Consider the following 20,144-nt stretch of genomic DNA (forward strand, 5'->3'; position numbering starts at 1 on the left):
GAAAAACACACATTATAACACATCAACTACTGTCATTGAAATAGTGTCCATGAGCCATGTAGTCCTTGAGAATATGTTTGTAAATCCTTTAAGAAAGTTATTCCTTGTAAATCCTTTGTTCTGATACTGTGGGCCGTGTGGCCTCTGTATCTGACCCCATGCTGGGTCAGAAGCTTTGAAGCTTCTCCTCTGGGAGAAGGACAAAGGGGGAAGACCCTTTCCTTGTCGGGGGTAGGAGAAGGTGTGATGGTACCGTGCTTTGTCTGTGGACTGTGCTACACCACCCTTCTGATAGTATCAGTTTAATCCAGATTTTTTGGATCAAAGTGATCCAAATCCTACAAAAAAGTTCTGAAAAACCCAAACTAAAGGTTTGATCCTGATCAAAACCAAGATTGGATTACGTGATCTAATCCGATTATGTAATCCGTTTTTTCTTTTGAAAAACCCATTTTCAAGATTTGATCCAATCTGTTATCCAAAATCCTAGTGGATTACTTTTGAAAAACCGGACCCAGGGTACTCCAACAAACTCGTAACTGTCGACAATGCATCAATTATTTACGAGACTGCTGATAAAAGGGGACATGTTTCCGCCCGGTCTCGAACCGGGGACCTTTCGCGTGTGAGGCGAACGTGATAACCACTACACTACGGAAACTTATTCCTAACCAACAACAGAATCTCACTGCACACCCACACACACACAAACAAGGACACAGAACGAGGACACGCCTTTATCATGTCAAATGGGCATTTGGGCTCATGAACCAGTTGATATGGTTCTTCAACAAGTCAGCGGGCACTGAGACGGTCTAAGGCAGTGGTTCTCAACCCTTGTCCTCAGGCCAGCATGCTTTAGATCAGTGGTTCTTAACCCTGTCCTCAGGGAACCCCTGTCCTGCATGTTTTTAGAGGTTTCTTGGCTCCAACACACCTGATTCAAATGCATGTTCGTTACAAGGCTTCTAGAGAGCTACATAACGACCCACTTATTTGAATCGGGTGTGTTGGAGCAGGGAAACATCTCAAACATGCAGGGCAGGGCAGGGCAGGTGGGACCAGGATCGCGAACGACTGGTCTGAAGGTCTCAGAAGTAACAAAGGTCCTTGGCCCATGACATTCATGGTAATCTTGCTGAACTGGATTCTACCGACTGGTAGAAACAATGGAACGGCTTAAAAGGCGAATCCGCACAAGTGGCACTGACTTCCCTTTTCAAAGAATGACATGTCAACTCCACTGAATCATGGAACTTCTTGGGACATTGGGACTACATGGGACATTAACTACTCTCGAGAGGATCGCCATTGGATGAAAACCAAGGAAAGATGTAGAAGTTTCCGACCGGTATCGAACAAGGAACCTTTCGCGTGTTAAGCAAACGTGATAACCGCTACACTATGGAAACTGCCAACTCCTGAAAGACAGAAGCCCAGTGCACACACAAACACGCAAGTAACAAGGAAACAGAACAAGGACACACATTTAAAATCTTGACATGGGCATTTCGGCTCATGAACTAGTTGATACTCTTCTTCAGCAAGCTAGCAACAAATGAGATTGTCCAAAGCAACCTTTCCCAATCCTGGACCTCAGGTTTCCCTGCTCTGCATGCGTTAGACCTGATTGGACCCTTACCAAGCTCTACAAAAAACGACGGAGCATGTGGCACCAGGGTACTCCAACAAACTTGTAACTGTCGACAATGCATCAATTATTTACGAGACTGCTGATAAAAGGGGACATGTTTCCGCCCGGTCTCGAACCGGGGACCTTTCGCGTGTGAGGCGATCGTGATAACCACTGCACTACGCAAACTTCTTCCTAACCAACAACAGAATCTCACTGCACACCCACACACACACAAACAAGGACAGAGAACAAGGACACGCCTTTATCATGTCAAATGGGCATTTGGGCTCATGAACCAGTTGATATGGTTCTTCAACAAGTCAGCGGGGACTGAGACGGTCTAAGGCAGTGGTTCTCAACCCTTGTCCTCAGGCCAGCATGCTTTAGATCAGTGGTTCTTAACCCTGTCCTCAGGGAACCCCTGTCCTGCATGTTTTTAGAGGTTTCTTGGCTCCAACACACCTGATTCAAATGCATGTTCGTTACAAGGCTTCTAGAGAGCTAAATAACGACCCACTTATTTGAATCGGGTGTGTTGGAGCAGGGAAACATCTCAAACATGCAGGGCAGGGCAGGGCAGGTGGGACCAGGATCGCGAACGACTGGTCTGAAGGTCTCAGAAGTAACAAAGGTCCTTGGCCCATGACATTCATGGTAATCTTGCTGAACGGGATTCTACCGACTGGTAGAAACAACGGAACGGCTTAAAAGGCGAATCCGCACAAGTGGCACCAGGGTAGCTGACTTCCCATTTCAAAGAATGACATGTCAACTCCACTGAATCATGGGACTTCTTGGGACATTGGGACTACATGGGACATTAACTACTCTCGAGAGGATTGCCATTGGACGAAAACTGAGGAAAGATGCAGAAGTTTCCACGCGGTCTCGAACAGGGGACCTTTCGCGTGTTAAGCGAACGTGATAACCGCTACACTACGGAAACTGCCTACTCCTGAAAGACAGAAGCCCAGTGCACACACAAACACGCAAGTAACAAGGAAACAGAACAAGGACACACATTTAAAATCTTGACATGGGCATTTCGGCTCATGAACTAGTTGATACTCTTCTTCAGCAAGCTAGCAACAAATGAGATTGTCCAAAGCAACCTTTCCCAATCCTGGACCTCAGGTTTCCCTGCTCTGCATGCGTTAGACCTGATTGGACCCTTACCAAGCTCTACAGAAAACGACGGAGCATGTGGCACCAGGGTACTCCAACAAACTTGTAACTGTCGACAATGCATCAATTATTTACGAGACTGCTGATAAAAGGGAACATTCTGCCGCCCGGTCTCGAACCGGGGACCTTTCGCGTGTGAGGCGAACGTGATAACCACTACACTACGGAAACTTATTCCTAACCAACAACAGAATCTCACTGCACACCCACACACACACAAACAAGGACACAGAACGAGGACACGCCTTTATCATGTCAAATGGGCATTTGGGCTCATGAACCAGTTGATATGGTTCTTCAACAAGTCAGCGGGGACTGAGACGGTCTAAGGTAGTGGTTCTCAACCCTTGTCCTCAGGCCAGCATGCTTTAGATCAGTGGTTCTTAACCCTGTCCTCAAGGAACCCCTGTCCTGCATGTTTTTAGAGGTTTCTTGGCTCCAACACACCTGATTCAAATGCATGTTCGTTACAAGGCTTCTAGAGAGCTACATAACGACCCACTTATTTGAATCGGGTGTGTTGGAGCAGGGAAACATCTCAAACATGCAGGGCAGGGCAGGGCAGGTGGGACCAGGATCGCGAACGACTGGTCTGAAGGTCTCAGAAGTAACAAAGGTCCTTGGCCCATGACATTCATGGTAATCTTGCTGAACGGGATTCTACCGACTGGTAGAAACAACGGAACGGCTTAAAAGGCGAATCCGCACAAGTGGCACCAGGGTAGCTGACTTCCCATTTCAAAGAATGACATGTCAACTCCACTGAATCATGGGACTTCTTGGGACATTGGGACTACATGGGACATTAACTACTCTCGAGAGGATCGCCATTGGACGAAAACCGAGGAAAGATGCAGAAGTTTCCATCCGGTCTCGAACCGGGGACCTTTCGCGTGTTAAGCGAACGTGATAACCGCTACACTACGGAAACTGCCAACTCCTGAAAGACAGAAGCCCAGTGCACACACAAACACGCAAGTAACAAGGAAACAGAACAAGGACACACATTTAAAATCTTGACATGGGCATTTCGGCTCATGAACTAGTTGATACTCTTCTTCAGCAAGCTAGCAACAAATGAGAGTGTTCAAAGCAACCTTTCCCAATCCTGGACCTCAGGTTTCCCTGCTCTGCATGCGTTAGACCTGATTGGACCCTTACCAAGCTCTACAGAAAACGACGGAGCATGTGGCACCAGGGTACTCCAACAAACTTGTAACTGTCGACAATGCATCAATTATTTACGAGACTGCTGATAAAAGGGGACATGTTTCCGCCCGGTCTCGAACCGAGGACCTTTCTCGTGTGAGGCAAATGTGATAACCACTACACTACAGAAAATTCTTCCTAACCAACAACAGAATCTCACTGCACACCCACACACACACAAACAAGGACACAGAACGAGGACACGCCTTTATCATGTCAAATGGGCATTTGGGCTCATGAACCAGTTGATATGGTTCTTCAACAAGTCAGCGGGCACTGAGACGGTCTAAGGCAGTGGTTTGCAACCCTTGTCCTCAGGCCAGGATGCTTTAGATCAGTGGTTCTTAACCCTGTCCTCAGGGAACCCCTGTCCTGCATGTTTTTAGAGGTTTCTTGGCTCCAACACACCTGATTCAAATGCATGTTCGTTACCAGGCTTCTAGAGAGCTACATAACGACCCACTTATTTGAATCGGGTGTGTTGGAGCAGGGAAACATCTCAAACATACAGGGCAGGGCAGGGCAGGTGGGACCAGGATCGCGAACGACTGGTCTGAAGGTCTCAGAAGTAACAAAGGTCCTTGGCCCATGACATTCATGGTAATCTTGCTGAACGGGATTCTACCGACTGGTAGAAACAACGGAACGGCTTAAAAGGCGAATCCGCACAAGTGGCACCAGGGTAGCTGACTTCCCATTTCAAAGAATGACATGTCAACTCCACTGAATCATGGGACTTCTTGGGACATTGGGACTACATGGGACATTAACTACTCTCGAGAGGATCGCCATTGGACGAAAACCGAGGAAAGATGCAGAAGTTTCCACCCGGTCTCGAACCGGGGACCTTTCACGTGTTAAGCGAACGTGATAACCGCTACACTACGGAAACTGCCAACTCCTGAAAGACAGAAGCCCAGTGCACACACAAACACGCAAGTAACAAGGAAACAGAACAAGGACACACATTTAAAATCTTGACATGGGCATTTCGGCTCATGAACTAGTTGATACTCTTCTTCAGCAAGCTAGCAACAAATTAGATTGTCCAAAGCAACCTTTCCCAATCCTGGACCTCAGGTTTCCCTGCTCTGCATGCGTTAGACCTGATTGGACCCTTACCAAGCTCTAGAGAAAACGACGGAGCATGTGGTACCAGGGTACTCCAACAAACTTGTAACTGTCGACAATGCATCAATTATTTACGAGACTGCTGATAAAAGGGGACATGCATCCGCCCGGTCTCGAACCGAGGACCTTTCTCGTGTGAGGCAAATGTGATAACCACTACACTACGGAAACTTCTTCCTAACCAACAACAGAATCTCACTGCACACCCACACACACACAAACAAGGACACAGAACGAGGACACGCCTTTATCATGTCAAATGGGCATTTGGGCTCATGAACCAGTTGATATGGTTCTTCAACAAGTCAGCGGGCACTGAGACGGTCTAAGGCAGTGGTTCTCAACCCTTGTCCTCAGGCCAGGATGCTTTAGATCCGTGGTTCTTAACCCTGTCCTCAGGGAACCCCTGTCCTGCATGTTTTTAGAGGTTTCTTGGCTCCAACACACCTGATTCAAATGCATGTTCGTTACCAGGCTTCTAGAGAGCTACATAACGACCCACTTATTTGAATCGGGTGTGTTGGAGCAGGGAAACATCTCAAACATGCAGGGCAGGGCAGGGCAGGTGGGACCAGGATCGCGAACGACAGGTCTGAAGGTCTCAGAAGTAACAAAGGTACTTGGCCCATGACATTCATGGTAATCTTGCTGAACTGCATTCTACCGACTGGTAGAAACAATGGAACGGCTTAAAAGGCGAATCCGCACAAGTGGCACTGACTTCCCTTTTCAAAGAATGACATGTCAACTCCACTGAATCATGGGACTTCTTGGGACATTGGGACTACATGGGACATTGACTACTCTCGAGAGGATCGCCATTGGACGAAAACCGAGGAAAGATGCAGAAGTTTCCACCCGGTCTCGAATCGGGGACCTTTCGCGTGTTAAGCGAATGTGATAACCGCTCCACTACTGAAACTGCCAACTCCTGAAAGACAGAAGCCCAGTGCACACACAAACACGCAAGTAACAAGGAAACAGAACAAGGACACACATTTAAAATCTTGACATGGGCATTTCGGCTCATGAACTAGTTGATACTCTTCTTCAGCAAGCTAGCAACAAATGAGATTGTCCAAAGCAACCTTTCCCAATCCTGGACCTCAGGTTTCCCTGCTCTGCATGCGTTAGACCTGATTGGACCCTTACCAAGCTCTACAGAAAACGACGGAGCATGTGGCACCAGGGTACTCCAACAAACTTGTAACTGTCGACAATGCATCAATTATTTACGAGACTGCTGATAAAAGGGGACAGGCATCCGCCCGGTCTCGAACCGGGGACCTTTCGCGTGTGAGGCGAACATGATAACCACTACACTACGGAAAATTCTTCCTAACCAACAACAGAATCTCACTGCACACCCACACACACACAAACAAGGACACAGAACGAGGACACGCCTTTATCATGTCAAATGGGCATTTGGGCTCATGAACCAGTTGATATGGTTCTTCAACAAGTCAGCGGGCACTGAGACGGTCTAAGGCAGTGGTTCTCAACCCTTGTCCTCAGGCCAGGATGCTTTAGATCCGTGGTTCTTAACCCTGTCCTCAGGGAACCCCTGTCCTGCATGTTTTTAGAGGTTTCTTGGCTCCAACACACCTGATTCAAATGCATGTTCGTTACCAGGCTTCTAGAGAGCTACATAACGACCCACTTATTTGAATCGGGTGTGTTGGAGCAGGGAAACATCTCAAACATGCAGGGCAGGGCAGGGCAGGGCAGGGCAGGTGGGACCAGGATCGCGAAAGACAGGTCTGAAGGTCTCAGAAGTAACAAAGGTCCTTGGCCCATGACATTCATGGTAATCTTGCTGAACGGGATTCTACCGACTTGTAGAAACAACGGAACGGCTTTAAAGGCGAATCCGCACAAGTGGCACCAGGGTAGCTGACTTCCCATTTCAAAGAATGACATGTCAACTCCACTGAATCATGGGACTTCTTGGGACATTGGGACTACATGGGACATTAACTACTCTCGAGAGGATCGCCATTGGACGAAAACCGAGGAAAGATGCAGAAGTTTCCACCCGGTCTCGAACCAGGGACCTTTCGCGTGTTAAGCGAACGTGATAACCGCTACACTACGGAAACTGCCAACTCCTGAAAGACAGAAGCCCAGTGCACACACAAACACGCAAGTAACAAGGAAACAGAACAAGGACACACATTTAAAATCTTGACATGGGCATTTCGGCTCATGAACTAGTTGATACTCTTTTTCAGCAAGCTAGCAACAAATGAGATTGTTCAAAGCAACCTTTCCCAATCCTGGACCTCAGGTTTCCCTGCTTTGCATGCGTTAGACCTGATTGGACCCTTACCAAGCTCTACAGAAAACGACGGAGCATGTGGCACCAGGGTACTCCAACAAACTTGTAACTGTCGACAATGCATCAATTATTTACGAGACTGCTGATAAAAGGGGACATGTTTCCGCCCGGTCTCGTACCGGGGACCTTTCGCGTGTGAGGCGAACGTGATAACCACTACACTACTGAAACTTCTTTCTAACCAACTACAGAATCTCACTGCACACCCACACACACACAAACAAGGACACAACGAGGACACGCCTTTATCATGTCAAATGGGCATTTGGGCTCATGAACCAGTTGATATGGTTCTTCAACAAGTCAGCGGGCACTGAGACGGTCTAAGGCAGTGGTTCTCAACCCTTGTCCTCAGGCCAGCATGCTTTAGATCAGTGGTTCTTAACCCTGTCCTCAGGGAACCCCTGTCCTGCATGTTTTTAGAGGTTTCTTGGCTCCAACACACCTGATTCAAATGCATGTTCGTTACCAGGCTTCTAGAGAGCTACATAACGACCCACTTATTTGAATTGGGTGTGTTGGAGCAGGGAAACATCTCAAACATGCAGGGCAGGGCAGGTGGGACCAGGATCGCGAACGACAGGTCTGAAGGTCTCAGAAGTAACAAAGGTCCTTGGCCCATGACATTCATGGTAATCTTGCTGAACGGGATTCTACCGACTGGTAGAAACAACGGAACGGCTTAAAAGGCGAATCCGCACAAGTGGCACCAGGGTAGCTGACTTCCCATTTCAAAGAATCACATGTCAACTCCACTGAATCATGGGACTTCTTGGGACATTGGGACTACATGGGACATTAACTACTCTCGAGAGGATCGCCATTGGACGAAAACCGAGGAAAGATGCAGAAGTTTCCACCCGGTCTCGAACCAGGGACATTTCGCGTGTTAAGCGAACGTGATAACCGCTACACTACGGAAACTGCCAACTCCTGAAAGACAGAAGCCCAGTGCACACACAAACACGCAAGTAACAAGGAAACAGAACAAGGACACATATTTAAAATCTTGACATGGGAATTTCGGCTCATGAACTAGTTGATACTCTTTTTCAGCAAGCTAGCAACAAATGAGATTGTTCAAAGCAACCTTTCCCAATCCTGGACCTCAGGTTTCCCTGCTCTGCATGCGTTAGACCTGATTGGACCCTTACCAAGCTCTACAGAAAACGACGGAGCATGTGGCACCAGGGTACTCCAACAAACTTGTAACTGTCGACAATGCATCAATTATTTACGAGACTTCTGATAAAAGGGGACATGTTTCCGCCCGGTCTCGAACCGGGGACCTTTCGCGTGTGAGGCGAACGTGATAACCACTACACTACGGAAACTTCTTCCTAACCAACAACAGAATCTCACTGCACACACACAAACAAAGACACAGAACGAGGACACGCCTTTATCATGTCAAATGGGCATTTGGGCTCATGAACCAGTTGATATGGTTCTTCAACAAGTCAGCGGGCACTGAGACGGTCTAAGGCAGTGGTTCGCAACCCTTGTCCTCAGGCCAGGATGCTTTAGATCAGTGGTTCTTAACCCTGTCCTCAGGGAACCCCTGTCCTGCATGTTTTTAGAGGTTTCTTGGCTCCAACACACCTGATTCAAATGCATGTTCGTTACCAGGCTTCTAGAGAGCTACATAACGACCCACTTATTTGAATTGGGTGTGTTGGAGCAGGGAAACATCTCAAACATGCAGGGCAGGGCAGGGCAGGTGGGACCAGGATCGCGAACGACAGGTCTGAAGGTCTCAGAAGTAACAAAGGTCCTTGGCCCATGACATTCATGGTAATCTTGCTGAACGGGATTCTACCGACTGGTAGAAACAACGGAACGGCTTAAAAGGCGAATCCGCACAAGTGGCACCAGGGTAGCTGACTTCCCATTTCAAAGAATCACATGTCAACTCCACTGAATCATGGGACTTCTTGGGACATTGGGACTACATGGGACATTAACTACTCTCGAGAGGATCGCCATTGGACGAAAACCGAGGAAAGATGCAGAAGTTTCCACCCGGTCTCGAACCAGGGACATTTCGCGTGTTAAGCGAACGTGATAACCGCTACACTACGGAAACTGCCAACTCCTGAAAGACAGAAGCCCAGTGCACACACAAACACGCAAGTAACAAGGAAACAGAACAAGGACACATATTTAAAATCTTGACATGGGAATTTCGGCTCATGAACTAGTTGATACTCTTTTTCAGCAAGCTAGCAACAAATGAGATTGTTCAAAGCAACCTTTCCCAATCCTGGACCTCAGGTTTCCCTGCTCTGCATGCGTTAGACCTGATTGGACCCTTACCAAGCTCTACAGAAAACGACGGAGCATGTGGCACCAGGGTACTCCAACAAACTTGTAACTGTCGACAATGCATCAATTATTTACGAGACTTCTGATAAAAGGGGACATGTTTCCGCCCGGTCTCGAACCGGGGACCTTTCGCGTGTGAGGCGAACGTGATAACCACTACACTACGGAAACTTCTTCCTAACCAACAACAGAATCTCACTGCACACACACAAACAAAGACACAGAACGAGGACACGCCTTTATCATGTCAAATGGGCATTTGGGCTCATGAACCAGTTGATATGGTTCTTCAACAAGTCAGCGGGCACTGAGACGGTCTAAGGCAGTGGTTCGCAACCCTTGTCCTCAGGCCAGGATGCTTTAGATCAGTGGTTCTTAACCCTGTCCTCAGGGAACCCCTGTCCTGCATGTTTTTAGAGGTTTCTTGGCTCCAACACACCTGATTCAAATGCATGTTCGTTACCAGGCTTCTAGAGAGCTACATAACGACCCACTTATTTGAATTGGGTGTGTTGGAGCAGGGAAACATCTCAAACATGCAGGGCAGGGCAGGGCAGGTGGGACCAGGATCGCGAACGACAGGTCTGAAGGTCTCAGAAGTAACAAAGGTCCTTGGCCCATGACATTCATGGTAATCTTGCTGAACGGGATTCTACCGACTGGTAGAAACAACGGAACGGCTTAAAAGGCGAATCCGCACAAGTGGCACCAGGGTAGCTGACTTCCCATTTCAAAGAATCACATGTCAACTCCACTGAATCATGGGACTTCTTGGGACATTGGGACTACATGGGACATTAACTACTCTCGAGAGGATCGCCATTGGACGAAAACCGAGGAAAGATGCAGAAGTTTCCACCCGGTCTCGAACCAGGGACCTTTCGCGTGTTAAGCAAACGTGATAACCGCTACACTACGGAAACTGCCAACTCCTGAAAGACAGAAGCCCAGTGCACACACAAACACGCAAGTAACAAGGAAACAGAACAAGGACACATATTTAAAATCTTGACATGGGAATTTCGGCTCATGAACTAGTTGATACTCTTTTTCAGCAAGCTAGCAACAAATGAGATTGTTCAAAGCAACCTTTCCCAATCCTGGACCTCAGGTTTCCCTGCTCTGCATGCGTTAGACCTGATTGGACCCTTACCAAGCTCTACAGAAAACGACGGAGCATGTGGCACCAGGGTACTCCAACAAACTTGTAACTGTCGACAATGCATCAATTATTTACGAGACTTCTGATAAAAGGGGACATGTTTCCGCCCGGTCTCGAACCAGGGACCTTTCGCGTGTGAGGCGAACCTGATAACCACTACACTACTGAAACTTCTTCCTAACCAACAACAGAATCTCACTGCACACACACAAACAAGGACACAGAACGAGGACACGCCTTTATCATGTCAAATGGGCATTTGGGCTCATGAACCAGTTGATATGGTTCTTCAACAAGTCAGCGGGCACTGAGACGGTCTAAGGCAGTGGTTCGCAACCCTTGTCCTCAGGCCAGGATGCTTTAGATCAGTGGTTCTTAACCCTGTCCTCAGGGAACCCCTGTCCTGCATGTTTTTAGAGGTTTCTTGGCTCCAACACACCTGATTCAAATGCATGTTCGTTACCAGGCTTCTAGAGAGCTACATAACGACCCACTTATTTGAATTGGGTGTGTTGGAGCAGGGAAACATCTCAAACATGCAGGGCAGGGCAGGTGGGACCAGGATCGCGAACGACAGGTCTGAAGGTCTCAGAAGTAACAAAGGTCCTTGGCCCATGACATTCATGGTAATCTTGCTGAACGGGATTCTACCGACTGGTAGAAACAACGGAACGGCTTAAAAGGCGAATCCGCACAAGTGGCACCAGGGTAGCTGACTTCCCATTTCAAAGAATCACATGTCAACTCCACTGAATCATGGGACTTCTTGGGACATTGGGACTACATGGGACATTAACTACTCTCGAGAGGATCGCCATTGGACGAAAACCGAGGAAAGATGCAGAAGTTTCCACCCGGTCTCGAACCAGGGACCTTTCGCGTGTTAAGCAAACGTGATAACCGCTACACTACGGAAACTGCCAACTCCTGAAAGACAGAAGCCCAGTGCACACACAAACACGCAAGTAACAAGGAAACAGAACAAGGACACATATTTAAAATCTTGACATGGGAATTTCGGCTCATGAACTAGTTGATACTCTTTTTCAGCAAGCTAGCAACAAATGAGATTGTTCAAAGCAACCTTTCCCAATCCTGGACCTCAGGTTTCCCTGCTCTGCATGCGTTAGACCTGATTGGACCCTTACCAAGCTCTACAGAAAACGACGGAGCATGTGGCACCAGGGTACTCCAACAAACTTGTAACTGTCGACAATGCATCAATTATTTACGAGACTTCTGATAAAAGGGGACATGTTTCCGCCCGGTCTCGAACCGGGGACCTTTCGCGTGTGAGGCGAACGTGATAACCACTACACTACGGAAACTTCTTCCTAACCAACAACAGAATCTCACTGCACACACACAAACAAAGACACAGAACGAGGACACGCCTTTATCATGTCAAATGGGCATTTGGGCTCATGAACCAGTTGATATGGTTCTTCAACAAGTCAGCGGGCACTGAGACGGTCTAAGGCAGTGGTTCGCAACCCTTGTCCTCAGGCCAGGATGCTTTAGATCAGTGGTTCTTAACCCTGTCCTCAGGGAACCCCTGTCCTGCATGTTTTTAGAGGTTTCTTGGCTCCAACACACCTGATTCAAATGCATGTTCGTTACCAGGCTTCTAGAGAGCTACATAACGACCCACTTATTTGAATTGGGTGTGTTGGAGCAGGGAAACATCTCAAACATGCAGGGCAGGGCAGGTGGGACCAGGATCGCGAACGACAGGTCTGAAGGTCTCAGAAGTAACAAAGGTCCTTGGCCCATGACATTCATGGTAATCTTGCTGAACGGGATTCTACCGACTGGTAGAAACAACGGAACGGCTTAAAAGGCGAATCCGCACAAGTGGCACCAGGGTAGCTGACTTCCCATTTCAAAGAATCACATGTCAACTCCACTGAATCATGGGACTTCTTGGGACATTGGGACTACATGGGACATTAACTACTCTCGAGAGGATCGCCATTGGACGAAAACCGAGGAAAGATGCAGAAGTTTCCACCCGGTCTCGAACCAGGGACCTTTCGCGTGTTAAGCGAACGTGATAACCGCTACACTACGGAAACTGCCAACTCCTGAAAGACAGAAGCCCAGTGCACACACAAACACGCAAGTAACAAGGAAACAGAACAAGGACACATATTTAAAATCTTGACATGGGAATTTCGGCTCATGAACTAGTTGATACTCTTTTTCAGCAAGCTAGCAACAAATGAGATTGTTCAAAGCAACCTTTCCCAATCCTCGACCTCAGGTTTCCCTGCTCTGCATGCGTTAGACCTGATTGGACCCTTACCAAGCTCTACAGAAAACGACGGAGCATGTGGCACCAGGGTACTCCAACAAACTTGTAACTGTCGACAATGCATCAATTATTTACGAGACTTCTGATAAAAGGGGACATGTTTCCGCCCGGTCTCGAACCGGGGACCTTTCGCGTGTGAGGCGAACGTGATAACCACTACACTACGGAAACTTCTTCCTAACCAACAACAGAATCTCACTGCACACACACAAACAAGGACACAGAACGAGGACACGCCTTTATCATGTCAAATGGGCATTTGGGCTCATGAACCAGTTGATATGGTTCTTCAACAAGTCAGCGGGCACTGAGACGGTCTAAGGCAGTGGTTCGCAACCCTTGTCCTCAGGCCAGGATGCTTTAGATCAGTGGTTCTTAACCCTGTCCTCAGGGAACCCCTGTCCTGCATGTTTTTAGAGGTTTCTTGGCTCCAACACACCTGATTCAAATGCATGTTCGTTACCAGGCTTCTAGAGAGCTACATAACGACCCACTTATTTGAATTGGGTGTGTTGGAGCAGGGAAACATCTCAAACATGCAGGGCAGGGCAGGGCAGGTGGGACCAGGATCGCGAACGACAGGTCTGAAGGTCTCAGAAGTAACAAAGGTCCTTGGCCCATGACATTCATGGTAATCTTGCTGAACGGGATTCTACCGACTGGTAGAAACAACGGAACGGCTTAAAAGGCGAATCCGCACAAGTGGCACCAGGGTAGCTGACTTCCCATTTCAAAGAATGACATGTCAACTCCACTGAATCATAGGACTTCTTGGGACATTGGGACTACATGGGACATTAACTACTCTCGAGAGGATCGCCATTGGACGAAAACCGAGGAAAGATGCAGAAGTTTCCGCCCGGTCTCGAACCGGGGACCTTTCGCATGTTAAGCGAACGTGATAACCGCTACACTACGGAAACTGCCTACTCCTGAAAGACAGAAGCCCAGTGCACACACAAACACGCAAGTAACAAGGAAACAGAACAAGGACACACATTTAAAATCTTGACATGGGCATTTCAGCTCATGAACTAGTTGATACTCTTCTTCAGCAAGCTAGCAACAAATGAGATTGTCCAAAGCAAACTTTCCCAATCCTGGACCTCAGGTTTCCCTGCTCTGCATGTGTAAGACCTGATTGGACCCTTACCAAGCTCTACAGAAAACGACGGAGCATGTGGCACCAGGGTACTCCAACAAACTTGTAACTGTCGACAATGCATCAATTATTTACGAGACTGCTGATAAAATGGGACATGTTTCCGCCCGGTCTCGAACAAGGGACCTTTCACGTGTTAAGCGAACGTGATAACCGCTACGCTACGGAAACTGCCAACTCCTGAAAGACAGAAGCCCAGTGCACACACAAACACGCAAGTAACAAGGAAACAGAACAAGGACACACATTTCAAATCTTGACATGGGCATTTGGGCTCATGAACTAGTTGATACTCTTCTTCAGCAAGCTAGCAACAAATGAGATTGTCCAAAGCAACCTTTCCCAATCCTGGACCTCAGGTTTCCCTGTTCTGCATGTGTTAGACCTGATTGGACCCTTACCAAGCTCTACAGAAAACGACGGAGCATGTGGCACCAGGGCCCGGTTTTTCAAAAGGTTCAATCCGGATAAAATTGATCCGGATTTAGTAATCCTTTTTTTTGCGATCCGTGATCACGTAATCCATCTTACTTTTGAGCCAGTTTTTCAAAGCAACATCGTATTGGATCAATCTGATCCGGATAGGAACTTTTCAGGATCACCAAATCTGGATAACCAGTGCTCAAACAGGATAGGAAATCACAATGTAGAACCATATATAAAGAGCAACAAGTAGAATAGCCAGTGTGGGGTCAATATAAGTTTATTTTTATTTGAAATGAAAACACACACATTTAAAAAAAATTAAAAACAAGAAAACCCCCACCCCATCCTCTTCCAGCAGTCCGCTCATCTGAGACCTACAACACAAACACTGTACATTGAGGATATTTATAACAAGTTTCAAATATAGATGTATTGAATTAAAAAAAAGACTGTCAAATAATCCACAATAATTTCAGACTTCCTCATCTGATGTGGAGAGACCAGCTTGTCTGAGCGTAGCCTTTAGGAGGCGGATCTCAAGTCTGGCCTTGGTTTGCTGCAGTTTGGTCAGAGTCAGTTGTTCCTCTGCCAGACGAAGCTGTGCTTCTGCCCTTTCAGTCTCTTTTTGCAGAAGTGCCTTGTAATCATCATCTTTGTTTGGTGAAGGGCGCTTCAAGTCTTTCCTCTGAGATCCTGTGGCAACTACCACTGGCTCAACCAATGAGGATCCAGCTTCTTCCTCAGGAACAGAGCTGAGATCCAATATAAATACGCGCTCTGGATCAGCCTCAGGAGGAACTGTCAGATTCTCCTCCTCCTCAATCCAAGGCTCGCCATCCCCTACAACACCTTGAATACCATGGAGAGCTTGCGACTTCTCACCTCCAATGATGTCGAGGACCACATCTGTGTAATCTCCCCTCTTAAATGGCTTGTTGCCTGTTTGTGGGTTTTTGGCTTCAGCATGGTGCTTTGTTGCCCTGGCCTTAAGATTCTTCCACCGCAATTTGATTTGGTCTGTGGTCCTCTTCTGGCCAGACCCTATGGCATTCACATTTTCTGTGATTAAAATCCAAACATCATTTTTCTTTTTGTTGGTATCCTTAGCAGAATTAAAACTTCCCACTATTGTTCCATAATGGCACCGAACACCCTCTAGTAGTGCATTGGTTTCAGCAGCAGTGAAGTTACAGCTTCTTGAGTCCATGGTTCCACAAGCCAAAACCAATCAGTTGTAATAGGTGTGTTTGAAAAGACCAACTACACAGCCATATAAATCAGCCTTTCTCAGAGGATTCACAGAGAGACAGTGAAATGGCAGGTGTTGTCCACCGCCACCACCACTTTGCCAGGAGAGGATACCGTCAAAGGGTGTATGTTGAACGTACCAAGCCACTGGAGCAATACACCACTGAGGAGCTGTATGTCCGGTTTCGCTTTGGGAAGGCTGATATAGAGTACCTTGTGAACCTTCTCAGGCCAAAACTTCAACACAGAACCCAAAGGAGTCACGGTCTGTCTGTGGAAGACCAGATCCTCATTGCTCTCCGATTTTATGCATGTGGGACTTTCTATCAAAATGTTGGTGACTATATGGGAGTGGTGAAATCAGCTGTGTGTGATGTGGTGAGAGATGTGTCAATCGCACTGGCCAGCCTGGTCAATGAATTTGTTTCTTTTCCAAAGGACAACCAGATTGCCCAGGCCAAGCGCAGCTTTTTTCTTTTGGGGAATATGCCCAATACTATTGGAGCAATCGACTGCACACATCTGCATATACAAGCACCTCACGAGAATGAGTGGGAGTTAATAAACAGAAAGGGGAGGCACAGCATCAATGTCCAAATTGTGTGTGATGCTGACCTCATCATCACCAACTGCGTTGTCAAGTGGCCTGGGTCTGTCCATGATGCACGCATCCTGAGGGAAAGCGCTCTATATAGAGACCTCCAAACCAACCGACCGGATGGCATAATATTAGGAGACAGTGCCTACCCACTCCTACCATGGCTGATGACTCCTTTTCTAACAGCAAATACACCGGCGCAGGCACGCTTCAACACTGCTCATTGCAGAGCAAGATGTGCAATTGAGCGTTTAAATGGAGTTCTTAAGAGGCGCTTTGCATGCCTTAACTACCTGAGAGCGGAACCACGGAAAGCATGCAACATAACCCTTGCCTGTATTGTCCTGCACAACATCGCTACTAAGCGCAATGTCCCTCTCTGTGCTGACAATAAAGCACCTGAGCCCCTTGGAGACCCTAACCAACCTCCTGCATTCTGCCAGAACGAGCAAACAGGACGTGCAACAAGGGACGCAATAGTTAGACACTATTTCTGATTTGGATTTGTTTGGGATTTAAAAAATCAGTGATTGCCAATCTTTGCATTTATTTGGTTATTCTGTAATCATTGCATGCATCACTAATAAATATTCTAAAAACAAAAATATTTTCGATTGCGATGAATATATATATGTCAATTAGTGACAGAATAAAATGTATTGTTTTTGGTCAATTTTTACAGCTGTTTGGGGGATTATTTTATGAGGCCAAACTCTTTCTACTTTGCTGTAGGCCTATACTGAAAGGCTGAATACCTTAAAGCCTACCTAATCACTGTAGCCTGACGGATGTACAAATAAAATTAAAACCTTATGAATAAATAGGATATCTTGTCAGATACTGCATGATCCAAATTTAGTATTATTTGATACATTTTAAAAGTTTTCATTACATTTTGGGCATGAAATCCACGCTGAATCCACCCTTCTGACGGGATCAGTTTAATCCCGATTTTTTGGATCAAAGTGATCCAAATCCTACAAAAAAGTTCTGAAAAACCCAAACTAAAGGTTTGATCCGGATCAAAACCAAGATTGGATTACGTGATCTAATCCGATTATGTAATCCGTTTTTTCTTTTGAAAAACCCATTTTCAAGATTTGATCCAATCCGTTATCCAAAATCCTAGTGGATTACTTTTGAAAAACCGGGCCCAGGGTACTCCAACAAACTCGTAACTGTCGACAATACATCAATTATTTACGAGACTGCTGATAAAAGGGGACGTGTTTCCGCCCGGTGTCGAACCGGGGACCTTTCGCATGTGAGGCGAACGTGATAACCACTACACTACGGAAACTTCTTCCTAGCCAACAACAGAATCTCACTGCACACCCACACACAAACAAACAAGGACACAGAGCGAGGACACGCCTTTATCATGTCAAATGGGCATTTGGGCTTATGAACCAGTTGATATGGTTCTTCAACAAGCCAGCGGGCACTGAGACGGTCTAAGGCAGTGGTTCTCAACCCTTGTCCTCAGGCCAGCATGCTTTAGATCAGTGGTTCTTAACCCTGTCCTGCATGTTTTTAGAGGTTTCTTGGCTCCAACACACCTGATTCAAATGCATGTTCGTTACCAGGCTTCTAGATAACTATACCTACCCCTTGTGCTACCTTCGGGTCATTGTGACCCATCGTCGTGTTGCGATAACTATACCTACCCCTTGTGCTACCTTCGGGTCATTGTGACCCACCGTCGTGTAGCGATACTTTTACCTAATAAAAAATAAATAATTATAATTTTTGTATTAACCCTGTCACCGCCGTGTCGGTGCGACTCTTCCTAATACAAAAACGTAGATACGTAGGGGAGGGGTATATCACATAATATCAACAGTTAAAACTAGGAGGAACACTTGCGCTGCCCTCAGGTCATTGTGACCCACCGCAGTGTCTGCGTTAGGTTATTTTGTGTGTGTAAGGGGCTGGGGGTGTGGGGGATGGGAAGGGTGATGGTTTATTGTGGTGTCTATGATGTGTTTATTGGGATTGGGGTTTGTGCGGTCAGTGTCGGTTGGGTGAGTGGGGTCTAGGCCCCACGCCTTTCTTGTGTTGTGTCCGTTGTGAATAAAACCTTTAAAACTAAAAAAAGTCTGCGTTGTCAAAGTGTATATATCACGTTATATCACTAGTTAACACTAGGTGGAGCTGTCTCCGGGTCATTGTGACCCAGCGCAGTGTCTGCGTTGTCAATTATGAACCCGCCGCCCACCCCAGAAGTTTATATATCAGGTTATATCACTAGTTAACACTAGGTGGAGCTGTCCGCGGGTCGTTGTGACCCACCGCAGTGTCTGCGTTGTCAATTACGGCGGTCGAATTAGGTAGGCGTCATTGGGCTCTCTCACCTTGACAAGGTTAGATCCACGCCTCCAACATCTCTCCTGAGTCTAATGACGCCTTTACGATTCGACAATCAGCGACCCCTCTCGGCGGTAGAATGAGTGTGACGTCTGGCTTCAGAGAAACCGCGGTCGGACCCGTCTGCCAAGCGTCCGTGCGGAGGCCCTCGGAATCAGACGGGCCACGTTGACCTAGATTAAATTGATAAGGTCAGAATGGCGGCATACAAATGAAAACAGCGGTCGGACCCGTCTGCCAAGCGGCCGTGCGGCGGCCCTCGAAATGAGACGGGCAACGTTGACCTATATTAAATTGATAAGGTCGCAACAAAGGGAGACAAATGAAATCGACGCGTCTCTCCGACCTCGTCTCGTCCACTTTATTTTAGGTCCAACCGCGCGCGCGCGGCCTTTTAAGATTCGACGATTGGCGATCCCTCTCAGCGGGAGAATTGGCCAGGCGTCAGAGAAAACCGCGGTCGGACCCTTCTGCCAAGTTGCAGGTCTGTGTGGCGTGTGCTCATGAGTAAAACACGGAATGTGTGTTAGTAGCACTTGCCTACAGCTTACGTGATTGCATGGACAAATTATTCTAAGGACGCCTCCCTAATTCGACCGCCAAAGAGCGATCAAGAATCGTCGAATCGTAAAGGCCGTCTTTGAAATGTTGGCCTGCGACGACCCCTCTCGGCCGTGGGCTCGGCGAAGAGGTCCAGCTGCGGTTTCATTTGTCTCCCGCCGTTCCCACCTTATCAATTTAATCTAGGTCAACGTGGCCCGTCTGCTTCCCAAGGGCCTCCGCACAGCCGCTTGGCAGACGGGTCCGACCGCGGTTTCTCTGACGCCAGACGTCACGTCGCCCGTCTGCTTCCCGAGGCCGTCCGACAAACACAGCAGTAGTCTAGTACTGTACCGTAGTATTACAATTTACCGGGGCAGCTTCTCCACACAGGGCTATATCGCATTTTGCGTTGTTACTGACAATGATCGCTACCAGTGAGCTTTTTATGAATGAGCGATTTTCTACTAAATAAATGTCAAGCTTATTTATGTTTTTGG

General features: G+C 47.3%; 19 non-coding genes across 19 annotated transcripts; all 19 read right to left on the reverse strand.

Annotated features, from left to right (window-relative positions):
- Window positions 1-588: 588 nt before the first annotated feature.
- Window positions 589-661, reverse strand: trnav-cac (transfer RNA valine (anticodon CAC)). The gene has a single exon. It is a non-coding gene; the product is annotated as a tRNA-Val (tRNA).
- Window positions 662-1,749: 1,088 nt separating this feature from the next.
- On the reverse strand, window positions 1,750-1,822 carry trnav-cac (transfer RNA valine (anticodon CAC)). The gene has a single exon. It is a non-coding gene; the product is annotated as a tRNA-Val (tRNA).
- A 1,097-nt stretch (window positions 1,823-2,919) lies between these two features.
- On the reverse strand, window positions 2,920-2,989 carry trnav-cac (transfer RNA valine (anticodon CAC)). The gene has a single exon. It is a non-coding gene; the product is annotated as a tRNA-Val (tRNA).
- Window positions 2,990-3,679: 690 nt separating this feature from the next.
- On the reverse strand, window positions 3,680-3,752 carry trnav-aac (transfer RNA valine (anticodon AAC)). The gene has a single exon. It is a non-coding gene; the product is annotated as a tRNA-Val (tRNA).
- Window positions 3,753-4,849: 1,097 nt separating this feature from the next.
- Window positions 4,850-4,922, reverse strand: trnav-aac (transfer RNA valine (anticodon AAC)). The gene has a single exon. It is a non-coding gene; the product is annotated as a tRNA-Val (tRNA).
- Window positions 4,923-7,190: 2,268 nt separating this feature from the next.
- trnav-aac (transfer RNA valine (anticodon AAC)) lies at window positions 7,191-7,263 on the reverse strand. Its single transcript has one exon. It is a non-coding gene; the product is annotated as a tRNA-Val (tRNA).
- A 337-nt stretch (window positions 7,264-7,600) lies between these two features.
- trnav-cac (transfer RNA valine (anticodon CAC)) lies at window positions 7,601-7,673 on the reverse strand. The gene has a single exon. It is a non-coding gene; the product is annotated as a tRNA-Val (tRNA).
- Window positions 7,674-8,353: 680 nt separating this feature from the next.
- On the reverse strand, window positions 8,354-8,426 carry trnav-aac (transfer RNA valine (anticodon AAC)). Its single transcript has one exon. It is a non-coding gene; the product is annotated as a tRNA-Val (tRNA).
- A 337-nt stretch (window positions 8,427-8,763) lies between these two features.
- trnav-cac (transfer RNA valine (anticodon CAC)) lies at window positions 8,764-8,836 on the reverse strand. Its single transcript has one exon. It is a non-coding gene; the product is annotated as a tRNA-Val (tRNA).
- Window positions 8,837-9,515: 679 nt separating this feature from the next.
- Window positions 9,516-9,588, reverse strand: trnav-aac (transfer RNA valine (anticodon AAC)). Its single transcript has one exon. It is a non-coding gene; the product is annotated as a tRNA-Val (tRNA).
- A 337-nt stretch (window positions 9,589-9,925) lies between these two features.
- trnav-cac (transfer RNA valine (anticodon CAC)) lies at window positions 9,926-9,998 on the reverse strand. The gene has a single exon. It is a non-coding gene; the product is annotated as a tRNA-Val (tRNA).
- A 679-nt stretch (window positions 9,999-10,677) lies between these two features.
- trnav-aac (transfer RNA valine (anticodon AAC)) lies at window positions 10,678-10,750 on the reverse strand. Its single transcript has one exon. It is a non-coding gene; the product is annotated as a tRNA-Val (tRNA).
- Window positions 10,751-11,087: 337 nt separating this feature from the next.
- Window positions 11,088-11,160, reverse strand: trnav-cac (transfer RNA valine (anticodon CAC)). The gene has a single exon. It is a non-coding gene; the product is annotated as a tRNA-Val (tRNA).
- A 674-nt stretch (window positions 11,161-11,834) lies between these two features.
- Window positions 11,835-11,907, reverse strand: trnav-aac (transfer RNA valine (anticodon AAC)). Its single transcript has one exon. It is a non-coding gene; the product is annotated as a tRNA-Val (tRNA).
- A 337-nt stretch (window positions 11,908-12,244) lies between these two features.
- trnav-cac (transfer RNA valine (anticodon CAC)) lies at window positions 12,245-12,317 on the reverse strand. Its single transcript has one exon. It is a non-coding gene; the product is annotated as a tRNA-Val (tRNA).
- A 674-nt stretch (window positions 12,318-12,991) lies between these two features.
- trnav-aac (transfer RNA valine (anticodon AAC)) lies at window positions 12,992-13,064 on the reverse strand. Its single transcript has one exon. It is a non-coding gene; the product is annotated as a tRNA-Val (tRNA).
- A 337-nt stretch (window positions 13,065-13,401) lies between these two features.
- Window positions 13,402-13,474, reverse strand: trnav-cac (transfer RNA valine (anticodon CAC)). The gene has a single exon. It is a non-coding gene; the product is annotated as a tRNA-Val (tRNA).
- Window positions 13,475-14,153: 679 nt separating this feature from the next.
- Window positions 14,154-14,226, reverse strand: trnav-aac (transfer RNA valine (anticodon AAC)). The gene has a single exon. It is a non-coding gene; the product is annotated as a tRNA-Val (tRNA).
- A 3,738-nt stretch (window positions 14,227-17,964) lies between these two features.
- trnav-cac (transfer RNA valine (anticodon CAC)) lies at window positions 17,965-18,037 on the reverse strand. Its single transcript has one exon. It is a non-coding gene; the product is annotated as a tRNA-Val (tRNA).
- Between the last annotated feature and the right edge of the window lie 2,107 nt (window positions 18,038-20,144).

This window comes from Osmerus eperlanus, chromosome 11 (assembly GCF_963692335.1).
Source record: "Osmerus eperlanus chromosome 11, fOsmEpe2.1, whole genome shotgun sequence".
NCBI lineage: Eukaryota > Metazoa > Chordata > Actinopteri > Osmeriformes > Osmeridae > Osmerus > Osmerus eperlanus.